General features: G+C 44.4%; 1 protein-coding gene across 2 annotated transcripts in view; it reads right to left on the bottom strand.

Moving 5' to 3' along the window:
* SPECC1L (sperm antigen with calponin homology and coiled-coil domains 1 like) overlaps positions 1-16,540 on the bottom strand; it is a 480,979-nt gene that overhangs the window by 230,823 nt on the left and 233,616 nt on the right. The window lies entirely within an intron of this gene.

The raw sequence follows: 16,540 nt of genomic DNA on the forward strand, positions 1-16,540 counted from the left end.
GTACTCTGAAGTGCAATGTCTGTGAAGGGAGATTAGTCTGTCCAAGTATATACCAATTCAACAGCACAAACCTAGGCAGTGGAAAGCTGTACAGGGTCAAAGGCAGGAAAACAGTCAGCGAGTGATTGGAGAGGTACTTGGTTCTGGGAGGAGACATATTGCTGCACTGTGCTGCTGTGTTCTTTAAAAAGATGCGTCTACAACTCTTTCCTAAATTAGAGCAGTGTTGAGGCAGTCCTGATGGATACAGGGATGTTTTTCCAGATCACTGATGCATAGATGGAGATGGTCTACTGCCTGTTTTATTGATTTATTTGAAAGTTTTTGGTTGTCAGTCTGGTCCGTGCCCGTTTCGCCTAACTGCGTGGGTTTGAACAAGATTCTAAAGACCATCTCATCGCTCAAATGGATGTAATTTGTGATATTAATGTTTCCCTTGTCTTCATTGCTTGACGTTGCTCGCGAGAGTGTCACTCATAGTCGCTGAAATGTCACTCATAATCAAACTGAAATTATGAAAATGTCACACCTTGCCATCTGAAACCCTGTCCGCTATGTGGAGGGAACACAACGATCTCTGCAGCAACAGCAGCAACCCACTCGGCTGAGAACATGAAATACAAATTTGTGAGCTGCGTGTGCATGTTGCGCTTTTCAGCTGCCACGTAAACCCGAATTGCCATTTTAGGATAAGTCAAACCAGTGACTAGACTATATACAAATCTCTCCAGCAGGTTCATTAACCACCAGAGTTTTCCAACTCTTATACCATGGAAATTGCTGGGAACACAAATCTCTCTGCAGCAGGTGCCGTGCCCTTTAAGAATTTGAAAATGTAGCCTGTAAGTCAGAAGATGTCCTCGCGCATGTATCCTTGATGCCAGTTTCTGTAAGGCAAATACGAAGCGTAAACCCCTGTCAGACCCCACCCCTGATGACGGCGCCCTCAGTAGGTCCTCCCCATTTGTGTTGCCCCCATGATCTCATTTTTTGGGATATTAGAGCATTTTTAGGTCTCGCAGAGAGACCTATTGTGGTGATACCAGAAAGTTAAACCATGGGGATTGCGAGTGCGGATTTCCAACAGTTCACGTGAAATCACGTGACCACAAGCACGCGCATTTCCCCACATCAAAGCCTCAGCCTCCCTCCCGAGCCTTCTGCCTGCCTCCTGCCTTGAAGGCAATCTGCTTCTCCGCCCCCCTGGTGTTTCTGGCTTTTCTCGCTCGCATTTCCTCACATCAAAGCCAAAAGCTCTTCAAAGGCTCTGCTCCCCGCCCCCCACCTCTTTTTTGGGTCTATAAAAACATTCCACTCAAGTTTACCTTCCTCCATTTCAAATGGTGCAATATGATTGAATTGTCTTCGGCGCTCATAGTCTCTTTGCTTTTGTTTAGATAGTTTAAGAAGTTATTTGAGGTTTTTTTGCAAACAAGATTAACCTCAGCATGCCGACTGTCAGGTTTGCATAAACGTTTCACTCATTTTGTGGACTATTTAACACTTCTGATGGCTGATATCACTTTGTCGAGGTTCTGGTTCCCTCACATGGCATAAAACTATTTTGCACGTGGTTAACATCACTCCCTGATTGTGAATCATTGTGTTCATGTTACTAAAGGAACATGTGGTGTCTAACATTCTCAAGGATGCAACACGCGATTCAATTGATTCACCAGGTTCCTAGTCCCAGTATTAAACATTGTCCCTCTCCATTATCACACTCTGCTTTATTGAAACTGGCTCGAAACCTCTTTTTTGCATCTATAAAAACATTCCACTCAAGTTTACCTTCCTCCATTTCAAATGGTGCAATATGATTGAATTGTCTTCGGCGCTCAAAACAAGAAATTATACATGAATGCATGCTTCCTTTGCAATAGGGAACTTTGAACTTCGTCAGAACCGACTTGAAAATCACCAAACATTTATTTGTAATCAAAGTATGTATGCGTTCTTCCGACTCAGCGGCAACACTGCTAATGCACCAAAACGCTTTTATTAATAGTTTTCCTTTCTGAAGTAAACGTTGGGGCCTCAATAAAAGGAGCCGTGTTGTTCATCGCCACATCTTCCTTTCAAGCAAAGCAGATTCAAAGGAGAACCGAACATGTCGTTGATGGACATTTTAAGCAGAGTGGCACATTCTGAAAAGACTGAATGATTTTGTTGCTTATTTCCACTAAATGCAGCACAGTTGGTGTGGGGCCTAAAACATGCTTTTCAGAAGTATCCGATTAATTATTCTAATAAGCTTCTGAAGTTCAGACTGTTACAACCCCACATCCCCCGCTGTTTCAACTGCAAGTCTGATCTGTGTTTGTCACGTATGGCTAATGACAAACTCTTTCTTGCTAGGCAACTGGTAACACTTAGTAACTTGAGGAGATATGAGGATATCCGGCAATCAAGCTCTGGCGCGAGGATTTTACTGCCGTGAGGGTTGTTATTAGCGAGTAAGAAGAACGCGATGTGAACAAACAAAATCCTTTGGTCGGCGCACAGCATCGGCTGTCCCACTTCTAAATCCAAAATGGACTGTACGGATAACATCATTTAGATTTTTAATTTAAGAACTGCTTTTCGATTACTCTTCTCACAGTAGCATCATATTTACATAAGCACTTTAAAATGTTAATGCATGTGAATCTTACTCCTTTCACACACATATGTAAAACCACTTGCAACGCTAACATTCAGAGGGGCTGCTTATAAAAGAGAAAACGTTTTCTAACGTTTTATATGAAACCGAAATTAGTGTTTGCCAAATTCCTCAGTTTAATGTCCAAGCACTGGGAAATCGAATGCATAAGGATACGCAGTGAGTACACGTTTTATTCCTGTGCACAAAACTCCAGTCTGTTTTTTAACTCCGACTACCGAGGTGGGTTACCTTTGCCCTACTTTAGCCTACATGTCTGTGTGCCTGCGACATGCCCAAACAGGAAAGTTGAGCTGCTTCAAAGGCCCAGACGTAGGATACAGCTACCATTGTTTAGAAAATGCCTTCCTTCTGTCCTTGATAATGTTATGCTAAGAAAAACAAGGGAGGAAGGGTGACGAGACGCATGGGGAGCAGCAGCCTTTGATGTGCCGGCCGGCCATGCAGTGAATAATTAGGGGAGGAGAAATGCCGGCCTGAGGCTGAGCGCAAAGCAACAGATGGCTTTGATGTGGAGGCAGGCAGGATATGATTATGGCCTTTCTCTCTTTATTTCCCCCCCCCTCCCAGTTTATTTACTTTCAGGGCATCAGCTGAGCAGATAACTTTTCATTTTGCGGCCGCTTTTCATTTTATTTCGCGGCCGCTTTTAGGTATCCTGCGTGTCTTTTGCGTACATGCAGATTTTTGTGGCATAGTCTCTTTGCTTTTGTTTAGATAGTTTGAGAAGTTATTTGAGGTTTTTTTTGCAAACGAGATTAACCTCAGCATGCAGACTGTCAGGTTTACATAAACGTTTCACTCATTTTGTGGACTATTTAACACTTCTGATGGCTGATATCACTTTGTCGAGGTTCTGGTTCCCTCCTATGGCATACAACTATTTCCAGTGCTTTTGCACATGGTTAACATCACTCCCTGATTGTGAATCATTGTGTTCATGTTACTAAAGGAACATGTGGTGTCTAACATTCTTAAGGTTACAACACGCGATTCAATTGATTCACCAGGTTCCTAGTCCCAGTAATAAACATTGTCCTTCTCCATTATCATACTCTGCTTTATTGAAACGGACTCGAAACCTCTTTTATGCGTCTATAAAAACATTCCACTCAAGTTTACCTTCCTCCATTTCAAATGGTGCAATATGATTGAATTGTCTTCGGCGCTCAAAACAAGAAATTATACATGAATGCTTGCTTCCTTTGCAATAGGGAACTTTGAACTTAATCAGAACCGACTTGAAAATCACCAAACATTTATTTGTAATCAAAGTATGTATGCGTTCTTCCGACTCAGCGGCAACACTGCTAATGCACCAAAACGCTTTTATTAATAGTTTTCCTTTCTGAAGTAAATGTTGGGGCCTCAATAAAAGGAGCCGTGTTGTTCATCGCCACATCTTCCTTTCAAGCAAAGCAGATTCAAAGGCAGAACCGAACATGTCATTGATGGACATTTTAAGCAGAGTGGCACATTCTGAAAAGACTGAATGATTTTGTTGCTTATTTCCACTAAATGCAGCACAGTTCCACTCTGCACCACCACAGCACCACCACCACAGCACCACACAGCACCACCACAGCACCACTCAGCACCACTCAGCGCAACCACAGCACCACTCAGCGCAACCACAGCACCACTCAGCGCAACCGCGGCACCACTCAGCGCAACCGCGGCACCACTCAGCGCAACCGCGGCACCACTCAGCGCAACCGCGGCACCACTCAGCGCAACCGCGGCACCACTCAGCGCAACCGCGGCACCACTCAGCGCAACCGCGGCACCACTCAGCGCAACCGCGGCATCACTCAGCGCAACCGCGGCATCACTCAGCGCAACCGCGGCATCACTCAGCGCAACTGCGGCATCACTCAGCGCAACCACAGCATCACTCAGCGCAACCACAGCATCACTGGTTCAAATATGTTCTCTCAATGTTTCAAGCTTGATTACAAATGTCACAGAAAGATGTTAATATTTCACTTCTGTTCTTGGATTTTCGTCACAATAAAATACACTGAACATAATCTTCACAAAAGTTATTTACAAAAGTTTAAGCTATTGCCATTATAAATTACAATCACTTTTAAGTATTAATTATTTAAAAAAATTAAAAGCCATTGTTATTTGTAATATCAATACATCTAAGTCACGTAAATACAAAACATGTTGCATTACAAATGCTATAGGTGTCACATTTGCGACAGTTATAACTATTGGCATTGTAAATTACAAAGCTATTAATTCAGCTATTTTCTAAAACAACACATAAATAAAAAAAAAATTATTTACAAGACCAATAGCTCAAACTTTCCTAATGCGAGACCTATTGCATTGCAAATGCTTGTTTTTATTTCCGGCCCTGGTGACTGGTGAAGCAGAAGGAGGCAGAGGACGGTGAAAGTAATGAAGGTGGAGTGAATGAAGAGGGGGAGATGGAGGGAAGAGGGAGAGATGGAGGGACCGGCTCCGTGAACGTGCGGCGCCTCACGTGCGCAGCCGCCTCCATCCGCCCAAGAAAGGAATGGGCATCAGCTGCAAAGATGCAACCTCGGGGGTCGCCCACGGCCCTGAGGGGGTGCGACGACAGCCTGACAATCCCATCCAATAAATGAAGATTAGATCTAAAGCGGGTCCGGACAACTCCCTCTACATCCACAGCGGGGCGGGCAGCTGCATGAGCCCCCAGTCAGCGCAGAAGGGTCCCTCCAGGGGGGGCGAGGCAGGAGAGCGCTCCCGTGCGAGGGATATATATGCTAATGAGACGGTAATAGCCCGCACCTGCAGCAGCCAGGGGATTGGCAGGTAATCCGTCTGTTTATTGAGGTGATGAGCATGCAGAGGGGGCACGGAGGAGGGCGCATTGAGATGCCAGAGGACGCGCCTGGCACTCCCAGAGCAATCTGCCGCGAGCCCTCGGACTTAGCTGTAAATGGTACGGCGAGAGCACATTTCCCGAGGCTGCCTCAGCGCACACACGGCGTCCGTGAGCGCAAGGGCAGCAAACATGCTCTACATTGACTGACAGCTCACTCACTGCCCGGGCCTCGGGTGCTCCTGTGGTGCTGACGTCTAATCGATACACCTCTCGCGCCGCTCCATCGCTGCGATGGAAAACAACCGGCCAATCAAAAGTATGCTTAGAAAGAGCAACTAAAAGCCCTCTGCACAATGCACATGCACAACTGGAGGCTGCACTGGATGACACAAGTGACCGTCCTCTGTACAGGCACAACTGAAGGCTGCCCCTGGATGAAACAACTGGAAGTCCTCTGTACAGGCACAACTGGCAGCTGTCAATAGATGACACAACACAAAGACATCTGTACGGGCAAAACGGGCAGCTGTCAATGGATGCCACAACTCAAAGCCCTCCGTCCAGGGACAAGTGGGGGCCATCACTGGATGCCACAACTCCAAGACTTCAGTAGAGGCACAACTGGAGGCTGTCACTGGATGACACAACACAAAGCATCTGTACGGGCAAAACTGGCAGCTGTCAATGGATGCCACAACTCAAAGCCCTCCGTCCAGGGACAAGTGGGGGCCATCACTGGATGCCACAACTCCAAGACTTCAGTAGAGGCACAACTGGAGGCTGTCACTGGATGACACAACACAAAGACATCTGTACGGGCAAAACGGGCAGCTGTCAATGGATGCCACAACTCAAAGCCCTCCGTCCAGGGACAAGTGGGGGCCATCACTGGATGCCACAACTCCAAGACTTCAGTAGAGGCACAACTGGAGGCTGTCACTGGATGACACAACACAAAGACATCTGTACGGGCAAAACTGGCAGCTGTCAATGGATGCCACAACTCAAAGCCCTCCGTCCAGGGACAAGTGGGGGCCATCACTGGATGCCACAACTCCAAGACTTCAGTAGAGGCACAACTGGAGGCTGTCACTGGATGACAACACAAAGACATCTGTACGGGCAAAACTGGCAGCTGTCAATGGATGCCACAACTCAAAGCCCTCCGTCCAGGGACAAGTGGGGGCCATCACTGGATGCCACAACTCCAAGACTTCAGTAGAGGCACAACTGGAGGCTGTCACTGGATGACACAACACAAAGACATCTGTACGGGCAAAACTGGCAGCTGTCAATGGATGCCACAACTCAAAGCCCTCCGTCCAGGGACAAGTGGGGGCCATCACTGGATGCCACAACTCCAAGACTTCAGTAGAGGCACAACTGGAGGCTGTCACTGTCTGTCACAACTCGAAGCCCTCCTCCATACAGGCAAAACCGGCACACTGCATGACAACTGAAAGATCTTTGGACAGGCACAACTGGCGGCTGTAACTGGATAACAATATACAAATAATCTGGTAGTCTGACGAGGGATAACAAACTACAGATTGCACAACATCCGGCAGATTTGTTACATGCCGACACTTTTTATTAAGATCAACAGCAGTCATTAATAAAGTTGTTTGGATTGCTGCTGAACCTTTTTTAACTTCACCTACACTTAGTTACTTCCCTTTGCACTGCATTATTGATTGTTTCGGTCAGTAAACCTTTTGGATAATTAGGCTGTCAATCTTTCTTTTCCTTTCTTCATTGGTCTCTTACAACACCTACGTCACCAGCCTCTGGCATGCTGCCAGTAGAACTGAGGTGACAGGGGTACCTTTGGAGTTCCAAATGATGACACTGGCCACTAAGGGCAGTTGATGGAAATCCTTATTTTCTTTTCCCCTCCTCAGGGTTTCTACTGTCATGGAGTCGTGTATGCCACAGTAATGATAGTGGTCACCATTTGTAATTTTTATGGGTGATCAAATTTGTAACCTGTTCCTCCAGTCTCTGTAGTTTTTTATCCCTCGTCATACTACCAGATTATTTATATATGGTTATTGATTTATATATGGTTATTGGTTGAATTTGGGGATTGAATCTGGTGTAGTCTTTAAACTTTTCCCTTTGACCCTTGCTCCTTTGTGGAGTTTTGTTTTTTAGGCTGTAACTGGATGCCACAACCCAAAGACTTCAGTAGAGGTACAATTTCCGACTGTTGTTAGATACCACATTCAAAGACCTCCGCTTAGGAACAAATTATGTTTGTCCACTGGATGCCACATCTCAAAACACTCAGTACATGCACAACTGGAAACTGTCACTAGGTGCCACAGCTCAAAGACCTCTGCACTTTCAAGGTTTTCATCTATCAAGACCAGTTGGTAGCCCCCAAAACATATAAATTAAACAAAGGAGTGAACAGGTATGGAGTGCCTCACGGAAGAAACACCATGGAAGTCCACTGGTAGGTTCTCACCAGTGGGCTCAGGTTCTCATCATGAGCACAACCATACCATAAGAAAAATTGTGCAAAAGTTGTGAAAGTACAGTAAAGCACATCCTAGCGCTCACATCACCAATATTTTCACCACTGGCTTTACTGTTCTTTCACAACTTTTGCACAATTTTTGTTATGGTATGGTGGACTCACATGGTGTTACTTCGGCAGGCGAGGAATCAACAACTGTTTATGATCCTCACATTGCATTCTTCAAGGGTAACTATGTGCAGGTAAAGAGAGGTGAATGGTTGCAAGTTTATATGGAAAACTAAAGAATGAGTAAAATCACAATAACAAGGTATAAGTGAAATTATGGATACAGATAGTGCACTTATCAGACATTTTACAGGTGATTGTACACAACCCAGTGATATAATGTAAGTCAGTGCTACAAAGAGGAAGTAAAATTCCCAGCACAATCAGGGTCAATCTCAAAAAGGGAAGGTGGTGAGAGCCAAACAGTGGTCAAGTGAGTATAACTTTGGACTAATTTGAAATAAAAAAAACACAGGTGCACCAAATCAATAGTTCAAATAGGACCGATTATAGGGTTCAAGACCAATAGATAACATAGGCAAAGATCTTCAATTTGATTTCTTTATTCCATTTTCTCGTTGTGTAGAAAAAACAATACAGCCGACGCGTTTCGTCCTACTATAGGACTTCTTCAGGGCTGTTAAACAAACTAATACATATATATGTACATGAACTTGGTATGTCCATTAAAAGGAGCCAGTTTTTCCTAAGGATGTTATACACCCTACTGTTATGATCAGTAAACTGTGTATTGAAAGCTATTGGGGCCTTTTTGGGCTTGTTGTGTGATTCTGTTTTTAGGGTTGCAGTTCTCGAGGTTTTTAATGCCTTTCTCCGTGATTTGTTTATAATATCCTCAGGATATCCTCTCTCTAAGAAATGCTTTTCTGTCTCCTCAAGGTTTGATAAGAAGGTTTCTTCCGTGCTACAGTTTCGTCGCATCCGAATCATTTCCCCATACGGGATATTGTCAATGACGTGTTGGGGATGCGAACTTTGAAAGCGCAGAGTGCTGTTACAAACAGTCGTCTTTCTGTGCATGCGGCTGTGGATCTGGTTGTCCTGGACAAAAAATGAGAAGTCAAGAAAGTCAATCTCATGCTTACTATGATTGATGGTGAACCGGACATTAAAGGGGTTATCATTGAGGTGGGTGTAATATGACAGCTTTGGAGCTTTTGAACATAATAAACGTCAATGCTGACCATATATATATATAAATAAAAACTGAATCAATGTACACAATGGTGATAAGTGGGTACCACCATGGTCATACTTTACCACTTTAGGACATCTTGAACAAGTGGCCCTTTAGGTTTGTAAACCCATAATGTGGATTATAACTCCGGAATCAAAAAAGTAACAGCTGCAAAACAGTTTAAAAAGTCATAACTGCCTGTCTGTCTTTCTGGATGTTATTGTCATGTACTAAGCTCTTATAATGTTTTTAGAAACTGTATGTGAGTTTGTAATCAGGGTTGTATATATTTGTTGTACATTTTTATTCATGTACATATATATGTATTTGTTTAACAGCCCTGAAGAAGTCATATAGTAGGACGAAACGCGTCGGCTGTATTGTTTTTTCTACACAACGAGAAAATGGAATAAAGAAATCAAATTGAAAATCTTTGCCTATGTTATCTATTGGTCTTGAACCCTATAATCTGTCTTATTTGAACTATTGATTTGGTGCACCTGTGTTTTTTTGTTTCAAATTGTTAAATTCCTGAGGGAATAGGCATTGTGACAGTGGGTGCTGTTCGGTGTGCACACCAACCCCTATAAGAATAGAAGGGGTAAGACTTTAGGGGGTACTAGTAGGTTAGGTGCTGGCAGTGAGAAGGTTCCACTGTCCTCTAAAAACTTTATTCATAACTTTGAACTCATCTTTGACCCTGAACTGCCACTGTTACTAAATGACCTGCAGGCTTCAATGGTCTTTGCAGTGGTCCTGTCCGGCATGTACTATGGAACCAGCATTTCAGGGGAGGGGGATGTCCTGGCCAAACAATGGGCAAAGCCAGAGGCTAACCTTATCCTTGGCCTAATAAGGAACAAATCATTATACCTGCACTAAGAACACTTCAGTGACTGCCATCTATCAAAGAGTCACCTTCAAAGATCGCCATCTTGAACACAAAGCATTATGTGGCCCAGAAGGAATATGCTACTCACCAGTATGCATCTGTTCTTGGCATAGAGGGCTGCAGAGTGGTACATTTATGAATAGATCGCCATCTGGTGTTGGGCTCAGATGATTGCACTTGTTTTTCTCTTGGAGAAATCTTTTGTCGTCACAAGACCGATGACTCCTCCCTTGGGTGCTAGTGCGCATGGGCATCGGCTCCATCCTTAGATTGTTTTGCCATAGTAGGGTTAGATGGAGTAGTATGATAGAATACAGAAAGAGATGCCCATGTAAGTGTATCTAAATAAGAAAATGTTGGAACAGACACAGGTTTCAGGGGAGGCAGGGAGGGCATGTACCACTCTGCAGCCCTCTATGCCAAGAACAGATGCATACTGGTAAGTAGCATATTCCGTTCGAGGCATATGGGCTGCAGATGGTACATTTATGAATATATTATACAGCAGTTACCTCCTTAGCGGTGGTCACCAGTGTCTGTTGCAACAGTTTGAAATAAAGTCTTTAGTACAGCCTGGCCCACTCTAGCCTGTTGTGTTGCCTGCACATCAACACAGTAGTGTTTCGTGAAGGTATGCGGTGTAGACAAAGTTGCTGCTTTGCATATGTTATCTAGGGGAATGTTTTCTAAGAATGCCATAGATGCCCCTAGTTTATGTGTAGAATGAGCTCTAGGAGGAATAGTTAATGTCCTTTTTGCTTTTATGTAGCATATTTGTATACATTTTACAATCCACCGGGCAATGCCTTCTTTAGAGATAGGATTGCCCTTATGTGTTGGGGAAAACGCTACAAATAGTTGTTTGGTTTTCCTGAAAGTTTGTGTTCTTTCTATGTAATACAATATTGCCCTTTTGACATCTAATGTATGTAGGGCCCTTTCTGCTACCATCTGTGGTTTTGGAAAGAAGACTGGTAGTTCCACTGGTTGATTGATGTGGAATGCTGAAATACTTTAGGCAACAATTTTGGGTTTGTTCTAAGAACCACTTTATTTTTGTGTAACTGTAGGAATGGTTCTTGTATTGTGAACGCCTGTAATTCACTCACTCTTCTGAGGGGGTAATGGCTATAAGAAAGGCCACCTTCCATGTAAGGAATTGTATTTCACACCTATGCATAGGTTGAAAAGGTGGTCCCATTAGTCTGGTGAGTACTATGTTGAGGTTCCAGACCGGGGAAGGCGGTAGTCTTGGTGGAATGACTCTTTTGAGGCCTTCCATGAAGGCTTTTATTGCTGGCACTCTAAACAGGGCTAGATGTTGCCTGTTTTACAGGTACGCTGCTATAGCTGCAAGATGTACTCTAATGGAGGTGTAAGCAGGGTTACCTTGCTGTCAGTGTAGTAAGTAGCAAATAATATTTTTTGTGGATGCGTCCAGAGGGTTGATGTTGTTACTGTTACAGTATACAGCAAACCTTTTCCACTTTGCTGCATAGCATGCTTTGGTGGTAGGACGTCTTGCTTGCTTAATGATTTCCATACAGTTTGGAGGTAAATTTAAGTATCCAAATTCTATGACCTCAGGAGCCAGATCGCTAGGTTCAATTGTTTGGGATCTGGGTGCATTATTTCTCCATGATTCTGTGTAAGGTGCATGGGTACTATTCTTAACTTTTGATGTGGCACCTGTGAGAGTTACCGGAGCGTGGTGAACCACGGTTGTTGTGCCCACGTGGTGCCACTAGTATCATGGTCATTGAATGTTGTTGTAGTTTTCGAACCACTAATGGAATTAGTGGGAGAGGGGGAAAAGCGTATGCAAATTTGTTAGACCAATTCATCCATTGCATTTCCCTGCAACAGGTGGTGTGGGTACCTGGATGCGAAGCTTTGGCATTTTGCGTTCTGATGAGTGGCAAAGAGATCTATCTCTGGTTGTCCCCATCTTTGGAAGAATGGCTGCAGTATTTGGTCGTGCAGTTCCCATTCGTGTATTTGTTCTGACTCTCTGCTTAAGATGTCTGCTATCTGATTTAGAACTCCTGGTAGGTGTTCGGCTAACAGATAGATGTTTTGAGGAATGTCCCATCTCCAAATCTCCTGCGCTAGTCTGGATAGTTGGAGAGAGTGTGTCCCCCCCTGTTTTTGAATATAACACATTGCTGTCATGTTGTCTGTTCTGATCAGGACTGCTTTGTTGAGAATCTGCATTTGAAAAGCTTTCAATTCTAGAAGCACTGCTAGTAGTTCTAGATGATTGATGTGCAGTGTTTTTTGCTGTACAGTCCATCTTCCCTGTACTGTATATTTCTCCATATGCGCTCCCCATCCGGTGAGTGATGCATCCGCTGTTAGTATCACTTGTGGAATTGGTTCTAGGAACGACCGCCCCTTGGAAATGTTTGTTGTGTTCCACCACTTCAGAGAGCGATGTGTGCGGTCGTCTACCAACACCAGACCTGTAATCTGACCTTGAGCCTGATTCCACTGTGTTGCTAGACATTCTTGCAGGGGACGCATTTGTAGTCTGGTATATGCTATTAGCAGTATGTAAGAGGACATCATCCCTAATAGTTGCATGAACACTCGAGCTGTTAGTGAGTTTTGTGGTTGAAATCTTTGAATCAATGTGAGCATTGTTTGAATTCTGACTGGATTGGGATATACTCTGGCTTTTTATGTGTCTATAGTAGCCCCTAGATATTGTTGAACTTTGTTTGGTTGCAGGTGGGATTTTGTGTAGTTCACCGTAAACCCTAGCTGGTGCAGCAACTGAATTGTCTTTTGTGTGTTTTGAAGACATTCTTTTTGTGACTTGGCCTTTATTAGCCAGTCGTCCAAGTAAGGGAAGACATGTATTTGTTGTCTTCTTAGGTGAGCTGCAACCACCGCTAGGCATTTTGTGAACACCCTTGGTGCTGTTGTGACCTCAAACGGAAGGACTTTGAACTGATAATGTTGTCCTTCTACAACAAACCTGAGGTATTTCCTGTGGGCTTTGTGAATTGGGATATGAAAGTAAGCATCTTTTAGATCCAGTGTAGAAAGAAAGTCCCCTTTCTTCAGTAAAGGAAGTACTTATTGGAGCGTGACCATGTGGAAATGTTCCGAATTTATGTATGCATTGAGAGGTCTGAGGTCAAGTATTGGCCTTAGAGACCAGTCTTTTTTGGGAATTAGAAAGTATAGAGAGTATACTCCTGTTCCTTGTTGATGTTGTGGAACCTCCTCTATCGCATGCTTTTATAGCAGTGATAGTACTTCCTGTTTTAATAATGTCAGATCTGGACTCATTGGAAACTGTCTGGGGGGCATGTTTGGTGGGGTAGCAGTGAGCTCTAGGCAATAACCATGTTGGATAATTTGTCTCACCCACCTGTCTGATGTGATGTTTTCCCAGACAGGTAGGAACTGTGATAGACGTCCCCCGACCGGTGTTATATGGTCTGGGGGGAGCTGTATGAAGTCACTGTTTTGGGGTAGGAGAGTTGCGGTTGTTGTTATTTCCGCGACCTCTACCCTTATTGTTGTTACCTCTGTAACTGCCTCTAGAATTACTTCTGGGTGATGTTGGTGTAAAAGAGGTGGATTGCTGGCTTGTGCCTGTATATTTTGATCCGCCTCTATAGGTGGACCTACAAAAGGAACCCCTTTGAGTTGGCTGTTGCAATGCTCCTATTGATTTAGCCGTTTCTGTGTCCTTTTTCATCTTTTCTAACGTCTAATCTGTACCTGAGCCGAAAAGTGTTTTCTCATCAAAAGGTTGGTTCAATAAGGATGTTTGTACCTCTTGTTTGAACCCTGAGACTCTGAGCCATGCATGTCTTCTTAACATGATACTGGTGTTTATGGATCTTGCTGCAGTGTCTGCTGCGTCTATGGCGCACTTAATGGAAGTGTTAGTTATTATCTTCCCTTCTTGTATGAGCTGATCTGCCCTTTTTTGATGTTCCTTAGGGAGATGTGTAATGAGTTTTTCTAACTCATCATAATGAGCCCCATCATAACGTGCAAGTAGCGCTTGCGTATTAGCTATGCGCCAGCTGTTTGCCACTTGGGATGCTACTCTTTTGCCAGAGGCATCTATTAACTTGGACTCCTTGTCAAGAGGAGGAGCTTCTCCTGTAGTTAATGAGTTTGCTCTCTTGCGAGCGTTTGTGACTACTAGCGAGTCCAGAGGTATTTGTCCTTTGATAAATATTGGGTCCTTTGGTGCTGCCTTATATTTTTTATCAATTCTTGGGTTTAATACCCTAGCCCTCACAGGGTCTTTGAATATGTCTGATGTGTGATTGAGGAGATTGGTAGTGTTCCTGATGATCTTTGTGCAGCAGGTAGTGTTTCTAAAAGGAAATCCTCTATTTGAGGTTCCGTATGTAAGTCTACCTTGTGGTATTTTGCTGCCCTATTAATTAACTGTGCAAAACCTGTATTATCATCAGGTGGTGAAGGTTTTGAGGGATATAGTTCAGGGTCATTATCATTATCTGACCCTGCGTTATAATCTTCCCATGGGTCTGTGTCTTCTGGGACAGTGTTGTCATCCCTAGGAAGTTCTCCCTCCCCTGTGTCACTTTCTACATCTGTTTGAGGTGTAGATGGTTGTGGTGTAGAAGGTGGAGGAATAGCTGGCAGAGTGTGAGGAAGAGGAGAAGAGGGTGTGTATTTAGGTTGTGGAGACAGGGGGGAGTTGCATTTGTCCCCATTTTCCTCTTTTTAGGAGGAGGAGCTTTGTCGTCCAACTATTCATTCTTCCTCTTTTTAGGTAGTTTTGTCACCACCATGCCAGTTTGTGGATCGATAAACAAAGTCTTTTGTTTTGGATCTGTCTGATGCTCCTGTGTCGGTACCGAAGTTTTTGGTTCCGAAAGGTGCTTTTGCTTCTGACTGTCAGTGTTTTGCGTCTTCGGCACAGAGAGTTTGCTCGAATCTGATCTTTTCGGTGTCGAGGAAGTCTTAGACGTCGAAGCATGTTTCGGTTTCGACATGGAATGTTTCGACTGCAAGCTTTCCTTGGTATGGAGCTTCGGTGTCGATGTCGACCGCTTCTCGGATCCGACATGGTGGGAGAGGCCGAGTGTTTCGGTTTCGTTGCTGAGCCCGAGGGCGGGGCATCTGAAATTTTTTTCGGTAGTCTGACCAGGCTCGAAGGCGGGGTCGACACCAAGCGGGGTCGGTTTTTTGGTAAGGGGACGTCGTCACTCACGGTTTGATGATCGTCGATTTCTTCAACGTCAGACTCGTCCACTCCCGACCCCAACTCGTCCTCATCTTCTTCTTCTTCTTCTTCCTCTTCGGGGTGCTGGGCCTCGAACAGCTCCGGGATTGCCTCTGACAGCATTCTCGACATCTCGTGTCTTTGGGCTCGACGGTTTCTAATCGTCGACTTGGAGGAGAATGCTGCGCAGGTTTCACAGTCCCTGGATTCGTGTTCAGGTGATAAACAGAGGTTGCACACCTCGTGTAGGTCCTTGTGTGGGAACCTAGCACCACACATTGGACATCTTTTGAATGGAGTCCTTTCCATGGACTCCGGGCTGGGCTACGTCGAGATAGGCCTCCCGGTCTCGTCGACGTAGAAGTTGGAAATGTTGTTGTTGACGTCGAAGCGCGTCAAAATGGAAATGAATTCGCGCTCGATAACAATACAGTCGAATTGGAAAGGGAATACGCGCCAAAATATAACTTTTTTCTCGAAGTCGATCCGGAGCGCTTCGATCCTCATCCGAACCCGATGGCGGAAAAAAACAATCTAAGGATGGAGCAGATGCCCATGCGCACTAGCACCCAAGGGAGGAGTCATCGGTCTTGTGACGACAAAAGACTTCTCCAAGAGAAAAACAAGTGCAATCATCCGAGCCCAAAACCAGATGGTGATCTATTCATAAATGTACCATCTGCAGCCCATATGCCTCAAACACATACTACCTTGAGAAAACTACAGAGAAAAGTTGCCTTGGCGTCTTTGTGAACAGCCATACTAAGACACTTGGGTGTCTATGAAACTAACCTTGCATGCTGACTTGAGTCGATTTCATGCTGCCAAACGTTAATACCTCAGCAGACAACCCTTAAACATAACCAAGATCTGGTGCCCCTGCATATAGCTTTCTTATTTAGAGACCCTCACACGCTGCAATGATTTTTTTTTAAGTAGGAGGTTATGATTAGCTGCCAGCAATGTGTAAAGCAGATCAAACTTGTATGCAAGATGCAGACAGGGTCGATCTGGAAAGCCAGGAATCAGGCCTTCCCAGTCTACGTACCCAGGGTCTGGAACAGTAACCAGATATCCATTAAGGCCACCCAAAGCCTCCTCAAATTAAGGAAAGAGGGGAAGACAAATGGATTGAAATAACATCTCCATGCCGTAGAAAGTCCCTATCCTCGCTTAGAACTCAGCACCTTCTCTCCGGTCTGCCTAGCAAATGCTC

This window comes from Lissotriton vulgaris, chromosome 11, assembly GCF_964263255.1.
Source record: "Lissotriton vulgaris chromosome 11, aLisVul1.2, whole genome shotgun sequence".
Lineage (NCBI taxonomy): Eukaryota > Metazoa > Chordata > Amphibia > Caudata > Salamandridae > Lissotriton > Lissotriton vulgaris.